This window comes from Numida meleagris, chromosome 4 (assembly GCF_002078875.1).
Source record: "Numida meleagris isolate 19003 breed g44 Domestic line chromosome 4, NumMel1.0, whole genome shotgun sequence".
Lineage (NCBI taxonomy): Eukaryota > Metazoa > Chordata > Aves > Galliformes > Numididae > Numida > Numida meleagris.
The window spans coordinates 29,259,474-29,271,929 of NC_034412.1; the positions used below are offsets into that span (position 1 = coordinate 29,259,474).

The 12,456-nt window shown below is 35.2% G+C and overlaps 2 long non-coding RNA genes across 5 annotated transcripts in view; one reads left to right on the forward strand and one right to left on the reverse strand.

Moving 5' to 3' along the window:
* Nucleotides 1–12,456, reverse strand: part of LOC110398468 — a 16,610-nt gene continuing 4,154 nt past the window's right edge. Inside the window, exons 2-4 of the long non-coding RNA XR_002438398.1 lie at nucleotides 9,532–9,612; nucleotides 3,251–3,329; nucleotides 1–665 (exon numbers count right to left, since the gene is read on the reverse strand). This is a non-coding gene — a long non-coding RNA (uncharacterized LOC110398468). The remainder of the gene's footprint in view (nucleotides 666–3,250; nucleotides 3,330–9,531; nucleotides 9,613–12,456) is intronic.
* Nucleotides 8,049–12,456, forward strand: part of LOC110398467 — a 20,317-nt gene continuing 15,909 nt past the window's right edge. For 2 of the 4 annotated variants that reach the window (XR_002438395.1, XR_002438396.1), the window contains exons 1-2: nucleotides 8,049–9,217; nucleotides 9,551–9,633. This is a non-coding gene — a long non-coding RNA (uncharacterized LOC110398467). The other 2 variants (XR_002438393.1, XR_002438394.1) reach the window with 2 other exon arrangements.

Sequence of the window (12,456 nt, forward strand, 5' to 3'; positions counted from 1 at the left end):
TTTACTATATACAAGTATATTTATTATATACGTGTATATCTGTAACAATGAAGACTTTACAATGTCACATGCTCTTTTCAAAGTTAGGGAAAGGGTCTTTGCCATACTTACTTAAGAATTAGGAAATATCAGATGTATTCTTTAGAAGCAAACTATGAAACGTCACATTGTTTGGACCATTCTTTTTCTGTCTTCCTGCAAACAGGTGCACCATTCAGAACTTCTCTACAGGTTTTCCTTTGCGTGTCTCAAAGCAGATTTAAGAAAAGACAATGCTAAATAACAAAAGTGACCTGTAGAGCTTGTGCCTGACGTCATCATATGCATCTGTACACATTCTCTCTCTACTTTTTGTCCCCAGTACTTCTACCTCACACATATTTCATCCAGTAGATGTATTAGTTTTCAGGTGCGGACATTATTCATTTTTGTATGTGAATGTTTGTCACCTTTGTATTATTCTCTATATCTTGTCTTTGTCAGCACTTGGAAGCTCAGGAGCTCTGAAATAATGGATTCTTCAGCTGAAACGACATTGGCCTATACCGAAGTTTCTGTGCCTTTTCTTGCATTATGAACTTCACAAATATATATCAGGAAAACCTTTTAATGCTGAAAGACTTAAAATGAGGTTCTAGCCAAGTGACAGCAACTGTCCTTGTGTTCTGAAAATAATAATAACAGAAATTAGTAAGCGCTACACTGAAGGAGACCAGAAATGTGGAATAGGTCATACATAGATAAAGCATCTAAGCAAGACTGAATGAGAACTGATCCGCAGATACAAATACTCTGAAATGTCGAGATTGATTGAAGGCTAGGAAGGTGCTTACTACACCTCTGTACAACTTCTGTAACACCTACACAGATGACATAATGAAAAGGCCTTGATTAATGATTAGATATTTCATACTGATAAGCAAAGTGTTGTGGCTATCACTAGTGATATTCATGTGTAAAGTCTTTCTAATAATGCTTTCTTGCACACTCTCTATGTATAACACTGCATATATTGCAATAACATATCTTTCAGTAATTAGAATGGGAAAATTACCTCCATGCTTTCCCACTTTTTTTTTTTTTTTTTTTGCAAATCATTCAATTCTTGTTTGATATTCAGCGACTATGCTCTAAGGCATAATGTTTAACAAGTGTTTGTATCTTCAGTGATAACTTTCAAACTCAAGAAGTGTTAAGCATCCCAAAAGTTCATAAATAGCAGTCTTTCTATAAGGAGTGAAGAAGTAATTGTTTTGTCAACCACATCTTGGTTCTAAGGTATTGGGAACTACTCCAAATTCTAGTGAAGTTGGTGGAAATATTTTTACTCTGAGTTTAAGATCAAGCAAATTAAAAACTGTCAGACTCACATTCTCTCCCTAGTAACTATAATACTTAATATCTGCTCACTAGAAACTGCCTCTGTTTCTCTCTTCTCTGTACTTTCTTCCAGATGTTGTGATGACCACATGCTGTGTTTCTTCCCTCTGGTGCTGAAATGTTAACAGATTTCTACGCAATACGTGCTTTGACTCCAGTAGACTACAAGGGATGCAGGAAAGCAAGAGAACTTCACATTTTTGAATTACATTAAGGTTAATTCTCATTAACTAAATTAATCTTCTGAAATATTCCTTTGTCCTATTACTGTGGCTAAAAAAATTCAACTTTTTTTTTTTTTTTTTTTTTTGGTACAAGATTTTTTTTTACCTGAACATGTTTTATTGTCTCATCTACAGAGAAAGAGACTATTCCCTAATGGGGCTTCATTGTTGGAAAGCAGAGATTAGTTTTCATTGCAGTAACATAAGCAGGGAAACACACTAGGGATTTTTTTGTCATAATGATCATGTATTCCATTGTGTATGTTCACAGCATTTTGTTTATAATCTGTTTAGGCACAAGTAAGTTGGCTGAACTAGTTTGTAATGTAATTAATATTATAAAGTATTTAGATCATCAGCTTTGCTGCTGAGACGCTCATCCTTTCTAAATGGCAGAAATGTGAGATGAGCCATGGATGCAAAATTCTGACATGTTTCCCCATTTCTACAGTAATTCTTCCCTCAAAGAAAATTACAAATGTCTGGATCCAATTATCTCTCTTCTGTCAGGGGAAGAATCCTTATTTTTCCACTCAATATTAGGGATTTGGCATTTTTCTGTTAAAAATCTTTCAGAAGAGAGTCTGACTGGCATTGACAACTTCATTTCACTCAGAAAAAGAAACGTATATTTATGTGTACCATGGTTATTGTGTTTTGTTTTGATTTGTCATGGAATTTTGCTTAACTGGCAGGTCTTTCTTCTCCGCTGTTGATCCTATAAAATCAAGCAAGCTATGCTTACATCTTGAAATCTTGACATTAAAAAAAAGAAATTGAAAAAAAAAATATATGATTTTAATTATTTCAAAGTAAAATACAATTTAAAATCAACATGAAATGTGGAGTGGAAGCTCTGACTGTTCTTTTCGCAGATAGCTTTTTTACTTAAATCAAGTAGGTAAGCCAAAATGATGCAGATTCAGAAACCTCTTTGCTGTTATCAAGGGCAGTTTCATAATAAAGTTTTGATATTATTTTTCACTGTTATACTGAAGTGAGAAATGTTGCATATTTTCAAGTGACTCTACCAGCTTTTTGAACGATCCTCAACAAGTACAAACACTGTCTTTGTAGATTATCTATGTCCAGCTGCACATATCACATGGTATCACAAAGAAATTTTTGCTAACAAGTGGGGAGATAAATTCCCTCATTTGGAAAGTTTCCATATTTTGGGGGCTTTCTGGTTTATTTTTGGAGAACAATTTGGAAAACCAACTTTAAATTGTAATTCTATAGCTGGTTGTTTAATATTTCCAACCTGTATCTAATCACTTACTTATTCTTCATCTACTCTCTATTTCTCTCTCTTTCCTGCTCTTGTTCTTTCTCTCCGCATTCTCACTCTTTCTCTCTCAGTGGTCAGCACTTAGTGGTGCAGTTTTGTTCCTTCCTCTTCTTTCAGGTTATGAGCAGTTGCCCAGAATGTAGCACAATATGAAAATAATTAAACTTTATGACTGTGGCTACAGGTTCTTCTTGCTGTTGATGGTAACTGCGCTACATCTGCAGTGACTGTGCTCTGTCTGATGCTGTCAGCTCCTGTCCTACCTGTTCAGTGGATGAGTACTGGAGAAAAGAGAGATGTAAGGAGATCACCAGTGGGTTTGTGGCAAGGATTTGAGCAAGGAGTGTAGTTTTACCTTGCCTATTTTGAGATTTCACAAAACTCTGGTGTAAGCCACTGTCGTCCTTATCAGATGGGGCTTACCATCACCTGGACTAGGTTGGAACAGAGAGAAAAAGCAAAAATGTTAATCTGTAGTTCTGAAAAGAAATTGATTTGAAACTTTGTATAGTTCTATTAAATAATCAGTGTAACAAGAAATGAAGCAAAGCGTTACCATTTACACTTGTTTAAACTCTATCATTAATCTTTATTCAAACATTTACTAACTCAATGTTTCATTTACTTATTTACTCACTTGAGCTTTTCTTACCAGCCAATTGAGTAAAGATAAATTTCTTCTAGCTGCATGCTGGAAGGAAGCTGGGTCTTAACACAAAAATATTGTCTTGTGATATTTGTCATAAGGAAGCTTTACAAAAAAGTGAGTAATTGCATAAGATGGCATAGGTCCTTCTAGCAACCTGTAGGCCAGCAAATTTCAGGGAAAATTCTGGGAACAATTTTAAACTGGGGCTGTGGTATGAATAGTATTCAAGTATTCAGTTGCTCTGAAGTACTTAGAAGATTAACAGCTAATTAAGAGTATGACACTGCAAAAGGGAGTTTGAATAAAAGTTTATAACGCTCTAGTCCCTACAAGTTTGGCTTCTCAGTCAAAAAATAATGCTTATGATACGTGATGCTTATGTCAGATGTTTAATGTTTTCAAATGTAATATAACTCATCTTTTATTAACAAAACTTCCATTTAAAAGAATAAATGATCGAGCAGTAACCTGGGGCCTCAATGTTTCACCATTTTTTTTGCAATATTTTGAGGTCCATATATGAGCTCCATACGAGCTGAAGGAGAATGAGTAACCATCTTGAATCTTCAATGTAGTGACAGAAGAAAATAATCCCTGAAAATACTATCCTTTGCATATTGTCATGTGAGTTCATTGCCATATTAATTTTTGCATTCCTCCTTTTGCGTATCCATTTTAAAATTATACTAGAAATCTAAAATCTCATAATTCCTCATGTATTGAGTAAATATATACAAAATAATAGAAAACAGCTGCATCTGTATGGGTGGCTGTGAATGCATAGATTCTGCTGGCTAAAGAAAGAGTACCTCAGTAATTAGAGAATGGTTTCTGTTTGTGGTCTTCTTCAGCATTTGTGACTGTTTACCCTTAGTTTCTGTACAACATCCCAGACTGTCTTAATTCATCTCTATTGTGAAATCAAAGAATCAGATTTGCAATGGCAGTCACAAATGACGTAGATATTTTAAAAGGGCAAAGTTTCAATTTAACCCTGCTCCTGCTGATTCCAGTGAGAATTTACCAGAGAAGAATTTTTGGAACCCTGCCTAAATTTTTCATCCAACGTGAAATGCAGATTTTGAAGTCTTTTTTTTTTTTTTAAATTTTCATGTCATAATGGACCTGTAGAGCGTGGGAAGAAAATAGGACCCAAAAGAAAAGAGAGCCTACAAAAATTAGTCTTTTAACTATGGTGTCGAAAAAGAATTTTGAAAACTCACTGCATAATGAGGAAAGAAATAATACAGATGTGACTTAAAGTCAAAGTTGAACATTAAAGTGAAACAATGTTACATTGACCTTCACTGTATAGTTCTTAGAGGCATGGCATCACGGCCATCGGGTAGGTTTTGGCAGCAGCACTTTCACTTAGGTCTGAGTTAATCAAGGCAAAGAAGTACTTTATTCCCACTAATTGAACAGTTTCCTCCCATGGGCACAATGTAAGTCAGTAGATTTGCAACCACTATGGAGGGATAACTTAGCTTAATAAAAGCTAACAAATATTTTCACTGAAGTGCCAAGCAGTTCAGTACTTGATTCTCTTTATTGCAAAGGTTACAAGTTAGTGAGGTCAGGTTAAGCTATTTTGACTCGTTAGGCGGGGAACTCAGGATGATACTATAAGGTAACGTCACCAAAAAACGCAAATACCAGGAACAGATTAGTGCTTGGCACAAATTTCTACATGACTGCATTAATCACATCAAGGGACACTTCCACTCTTAATGGAGTTATAATGAGGAGAAGTCTAGTATTCAGATAACTTCAGCAATTGATAATGCATGTGGAGAATTTTTAATGCATTGCAAATGCAACATAAATTGCTGGAAGTACATATGTACAAATACAATCTGAATTGAGGTTTGATTTTTCTGGTTTCTAATTTTGTTAATTACAGAATTTTCACCTATGATAGTAAGAAAGGCCAGAAACCAGTATGTTCTTCAAGATTCATTAAAAATATATATTTCACCAGTATCTCTTGACTTGCTGCTGCAAGGTTTACTGGGTAATGAAAGGGTTTTGTTTTAGCATTAGACTTCTTTTGCTGCTTTGGTAACTTGGATGAAGCCTGATTTTTCAGGCAGTGATCTCCAACTTTCCCATGCTAGTAGGATGCTGTGAGCAACATCACATGTTGACTTTCCAGTCAGCCTAAGGGATCATATACTTCTGAAAAGAGGAATGTACAACCAACATCAGAGGATCCTGTGGGCAAAAAACTGCTTGTGAGTCATAGCTTGGGAATCACAGATCTAAACCTGGCAACCACATTAATGTGATGTTGAACTGCTACTCTGAATTAACATAGTCCTTTGATATCACTGTGTGTATCTTTCTTTACTGCAGAGGTGAAGATGTTGAAAAAGTCTGTGACACTCTTTTCATTTGTAAAGCTAGTTAAAATACCTGTATGATTTTAATTAGAAGTGACTTTTTACTGAAAATTCTGTGGCAAAATTGGCTAGATAATCTGAAAAATAGCTTCATTTGGTTTAAACTATTTGACTTTCTCTTTCAAGAGTTAATCATCAGCAAAGACCCAGTGATGAATATGCTATAAAAATACTGTTCTCTTGCCATGTACGGGAGGGAAGAGTACTTTGTCTGGGATTGTTAATAAAGTTTAGTAAAAACATGTATAACTATATGAAAGGAAATTCTTCAGTCACCATATGGCAGGTAACAAGTTGGATTTTTTGTTTGTTTTTCTTTTGGAAAGCAGTACAATAATGTGACTTCTTTTGCATTTTGGCATATATCGAAAGCAGCAGGTATTCAGTACAAATAGATGTTTTACTCTCATCAGAGCTGAATGCATTTGTAAAGCCAGACTCCTTATGCCTAGAGATTAGAATGAGATTAGATACAGTGCAATATCTTTGCTCAATTCAACCCAGAGCTAATACAGAAATCCTAAGGTTGGTTTAAGTGAAGACCATGAGTGAAGTGTCATAATTTCCCATTAAGACCAAAGAAGCAAATGCTTGATCATTACATATTCTTTCTTTAATACTCATAACCATCATGGTACAAAAAAACCCCAAGATGGCTAACAGATGTATAAGGTACCATCTTGGGAAAAATCTGCATAAAACTCTTCCTTAAATCTGCCTCTTATAACTCAAAGCAGCTAATGAGTGAATATTTCCCAAGACATAACGCTTTATGCCCTTGATTAAATATCTATTACAGCAACTTGTGGCGTTGCTATGATCCCAGTTATCTTACAAGTATTTACAGAATTGCTCAGTGTGACAAACTCCATTTTGAATGAATTTTGAAGAATTGAACATTCTTGAATTATATCAAAACATCCTCATGGCCCTTAATGTTTTTCTAGTCCATGAAATGAATATGTTCTACTTCATTAAGAAAATAAAAGAAACTATTAATATTTTAAAGTGAAATAATTCTTTTTTTTTTTTTTTCCTTTCCTGACTACCCATGGAACACCTGAACTGCTGGGTATCTATGGGTATGTCCTTAGACACTCTATTATTTCATGATATTTAGAACTGAGGAAAGATGTTTGTGATAAGACTGTACAATGCAGTCACCTGCGATAACAGGTGACTGAATTAAGGACATCCCTCACTTAGCTTGTATTTTGATGTTCTGTTGCCTGCTAGAGCTTAATTTAGGATTCTCCACATGAACAGTGCATATGAGATGTTGGTTAGAGCACTTCTGTCTGGAATATATGGACTGGATTTCTCTGCATGGGAAATGCATAGAGAGGAAGGTTGAGTGACTGGTTCTTGCTCTACTATTGAGTGTGAAAACAGCTGAGATATGCACAGTGGATGTGCAATTGAGATGCATTATTGGCAACAGTCACCAGAAAAAGAATAGACATAACTTTCTATGCTCCTCTCTTACTTCATAATTAAAAAGAAACACACGGAACAAAGTGCTGTTTGAACAGCTTTGAAGGCACAGAAGTTGAAAACAAACAGAAAAACTTTGTGCATATTAAGTGTAAAACAAATTTGATCTAGGCAACTCAGAACATGCAAAGATGAGATTCTTAAGAAAATCTTCCTCTTGTAGATCCTAAAAAAACTCACTGAGAAATTGTCAGATGTTTTCATTAAGGATCAAATAGATGAAGTTAAAAAATTTGTTTGAATGCATAATCATTTGTTTATGTCTAATTTACTTGGAAGTATTTACTTTAAAAATAATGAATTATTTTAAAATTTTATTTTGCTAGAAACAATCTTGAAGCTGTTTTTTTTCTCTTTTTTTGTTGTTTTTCATTGAATAGAGGTTTTGAGACACATTGAAGAATTGAAAATACTGGGTAGGTGGATGTCTCTAAAAATCAGTACTAGTTAGTATTATGAAGTTGTTCCACCTGATGTCTGACAAACATATCTTTTAGGGGGATTGTTCTTTGCAGGCAGAGGAAATATTTCCTTCAATCCATAAACCTTTGTGAATGGTTTCTTTCAGCATGAAAATGGTATTTATACCTTTTTTTTTTTTTTTTTTTTTTTTTTTTTGGTCATTTTTAGCATGGGAGCTTGGAGATGGAGCTACCTTCTGCCTCACCACAGAGGGCTGGGGTACAGCTGAGGTTGAAGGCAGCATGGGGCAGACTTGAATGAGGACAGAATGAAAAGACCTGTTCTCTGCCTCCCCATGATGTAAACAGGTGTAGATTTGTCATGTCTTTAACACCGTTGAGCAAGAATATTTCTCAATTACCAAAATCACACAAAAATGAAATGGATTTGCCACTGGCACAACACTGTGTATAACATGCAAACTAACATTTTCCCTTTGTGCAGTTTTACGGTCTATCTTTCTCAGTAAGACTTGCATGGGGGAAGCTTTCTTGAATGAGAAATCACTGCAGTGCAGCATTACTTATGGGATTTTTTGTACTCCACGTGTGCTACAGAAAGAAAAATACTACTGTTCCTGTTAAAATATGCTGTTGTATTTTTAATAATGTGCATAACTCCCAGGGTAAAGTCCAGAAACAGATATACTTCATCTCTTTTCTGATCTGAAACTTCATAGACTTTACATTTACTTTTGAAATGTAGAGCTCCCCTCGTTTAAAGAGTAAAGTACATTTACTGTGCAACTTATTGTTCTTAAAAACATGCAGGATTGTTGTATTAGGCGTTAGCGGGGATTCGAGATGTAATGGGATGTAGGCCCCCCCCCCATGCTGTAACGGGCAAGGACGAACTGTCCTCAGAGAGACGTAAACAACGTGGAGGAACTTATCTGAGGAAAATACAAATGATGGATAATCGCAACCGACAGCAAGTTGCTTACCAAAGTATTAAGCAATCCCGCCCACCGACCAGGAGCAGTCACGCTGACTCAGCATCTCGTGTACAGCGTGTGCCGTAAGAATGATTGGACAAAGGATACGCAACTAAACCATGGATTGGTAGAATGACACGTGTACAGATGTAATCAGTGTTAACAAAGATGTACTTAAAGGCTTTCACAACCCCAATAAACACCATTTGCTGCATCCCCATATTGGTGTCTGTGTCGCAATGGCCCTAGCGAGGGGAGACCGCTAGCCCCCCGGCAGAAAGCGCCTTGGTAATGGGGCTGTCACAGGATATTTATTCTGACAGCTTGTATACCTGCTTTGTCTGAGTAATTCTTCATAAAAAAAGAATGTCTGACAAGTTTGTAAGTAGAATAATTATTCAAGATTAAATATTTTCTTTGTCTGTTAAGAAATTTTGCAATGGAAACATGAAACTAAGTCTTATTTTTAAAAGCTTGAACTGTAGAAAGACCCTGAAATGCTATAATGGAAATGTTAAAATACCTTTCATGCGGCCAACATTTTACTTAAAGGGGAGATCAACTTTACATTAATAGAGGCTATCACGAGAAATGAGAAACATTAGAGAGTGCAGCTTGTCACCAGACACTTTCCCAGCAAGACATGTTTTAGAATTACTAGTGCAACAACACATCATCAGTAGGGTAAAACTAACCTGTCTCATGATGGTCCAGAATTTTTATGAAGTCCCTATGCATCACATCCTGAGGCTTGAAACCCTCCTGTATTGTAGAACCTGGAAAGGATGAATTTTATGGTAAGATTATAAGCTGAGGAACATGTGCCTTTTTTATATATGCTCCATATAATTTAATTAGTAAACATCAGTATTAATCAGCACATTTAAGTCTTTTGTATTTACATGCAATAAAGTATACTTGCCTATAGAGTGCTACAATTAGCATTTATTTTTCTTCCCAGAAGACAGTCATTCCTGAGAAGTTTAGTGTGTAATAGTTTTGTTTTGCATTGCATGTACCTTTTAATTGATAACTAAATGTACGTGAACATTGTTTGTTTATTTTGAAAGGAATGTAGAGTAGCATCCCTTGGTGCTACGAGTCAATGTGTCAGGGCAGTTTTTTCAGTAGCATAGTGTTCAGTGGTTTGTAACCAAGCAGTGCTATGTTGCAGGTAATTCCAATCCTTATTTCTACTTTTGTCATATGATTGCATTTCCCTCCAAATGTGTACCTATCAAAGATGCTGACAAGAAGCACAAATCAATGTCTATCAAAAAGGACATGGTTATGGCTCTGATATGAAGCTTGGAGTAGCTGTATCATGGAAGGCATAGGAGGTGACTCTAGTTAACATTTATAGCTAACAACACAGAAGAGATACATCCAAGAAGGAAGACCTGCACTAGCTGTGTTTGGAGACACTGAGATGTTTCTATAATGGACTGTGAGTTCCATGTGTCTCTTCATTACTGCAATTGCTTGACTGCAGAAAAATACATCAAGGTATTTGAATAGCAAATGATGTAGTGGTAGGAAGCACCTGATCACTATTCTTTAACGAAACAGGAAGATAACAAGGTGACACTCAGACTTAATGGCTTGTGCCATTAGCTTTGTGGAGTGCTAGCAATTTCAAGTTCCATTATTCCCAATAAGAAAAGAGGTAAAAATTTTTGAATTAGCTTTTGTACATATTCTTCCTACAGATCTACAGCAGTTTTAAGAGAAAATAATAATGCATACATATCTACCTAGGCTTCTGTTGCCTTATAATCTTACAATTGACAGCCTCTAAGTGAACTAAAAGCGGACTAGGCTTCCATGCTATAAATTTATTATACACCTGCTAATTCAATCTTTAAAAAAATAAAAATCTAAACTTTAGGCACACTCTTTTGTAAAAGACTAGTTTTTGTATTATGTTTGCAATGTATAACATGGGCTATGGCTCTTTACTCTTTATATCAATACTGTGTATACTTCTGTCTGGCTGTGACTGTTTTAATTCTTGATTTTTGCATTATAGATATTACTTTACAAAAGATTGATTTATAGAAATTTTATTTTTAAATGGAAACTATAAAAAATTTTATAACTTCTCTGCTTCATTTGCATGACTACAGTGATAATAAACATTTAATTGCTTTTGGCTTGTCATGTTTTGGACCAGTATCTGACTTGCTTCAACATAATAAAAAAGTTATGAGATGAAGTATAAAAAATGAGCATTTCCTTGCATGACATTTATTTTCTTTAGTTTAATATATATAGGTATGTATATACTAATTTTCCATTTTCCAATAATTCCATTTTTGAAATCTCATGTCAGCCTGTATGGATAAAAACTTGATGAAACTGGATGATCTGAGATAATTTTCTCAGAAGATCTGTCAGAGATGGAAGGTGGGAGCTGCCCACAATATTGCTAAAAACTAACTGTATTGTCAGGTAAGATCAGCCAGAGCCCAGAGCTTTGAAGAAATAGTATATGAAAAAATAGTGACAAAATAATATCTGAGAAGCTTCAGCTCCTTTTTCTGCTGCATTACTGTGGGTACAAGCCCCTGGCTTTAGTGTCATGACACTCAGTATGCCTGTTGAATGCAGTCCCACAAACAACTCTCCCCTGGACTTAGTTCACAGCTCTTCACAGACACTTGCAAAACAATGACAAATCAGACTAGTTCATCTTTCCTTTTACTTCATACTATTTTTCTTTTTTATTATGATAGTTTTTTAGGACATTTCCATGGAGTTCAGTACTATGATCAGAGAGATGGCAGACATTTCCCCCAGTATGTTCTTGCCTCACTTACGACTTTCACTCAACCACACCCTGCAGCTAGCAATGAACTGGGGACATAGTTCTTAACCTCCTTAGCAAATGAAGCATTTGCGTGTTTTACGCAACACAAGCATTTAATGCAACTATTTTTCTGTTGGTATAATTTACTGGACATTCTGTTTGGCAACGCAAATATTTACAGCTTGTTTGGAGGGATGTTAAATATTTCCTAGCCACATTGATGTGGCTGAAATGATGATAGATTCTAATTTAAGTGGAGAGTCTGCTCCATATGCTGACAATTTTGAAAACTTTAGTGTCACTGTGGGAAAACTGGTGAATGAAGATTCCTTACATTTTACGTTGGAACAAATATACTACTAGACATTAGGCAAAGTTAACTAAATCAAAATTTTCTAACAAAAAAAATAGTGTATTTGATTTTCTAAACCCTTATTAAAATTAATTAAATATTCAGGATCTATGTTTTGAGAAAATCACCAAGATGACAGGTTAAAATTTTTTTTATTAGTATTCTGTATTTTAATGGAAACATGACAGTTATTCCTATAAAATATTCCCTTAGAAAACAACCAATACTGCAATCAATATAGCTGTGGCTACAGTGCCAACAGTTTGACAGCTGCCTATTTTATCTATGCACATCGACTTCATACATGTACTGACTGTACTCAGGTTTGTAATGAAGTTTGACACGGACAGACTATTTCCAAGTACAAACTGCTAGAGTTCTTAAAACTTGGTTTCCTACTAGACTAAATGTTGAGACTTGTCTGCAGTTTTGGATATGGAGACTTTTGTCATGGTTTAG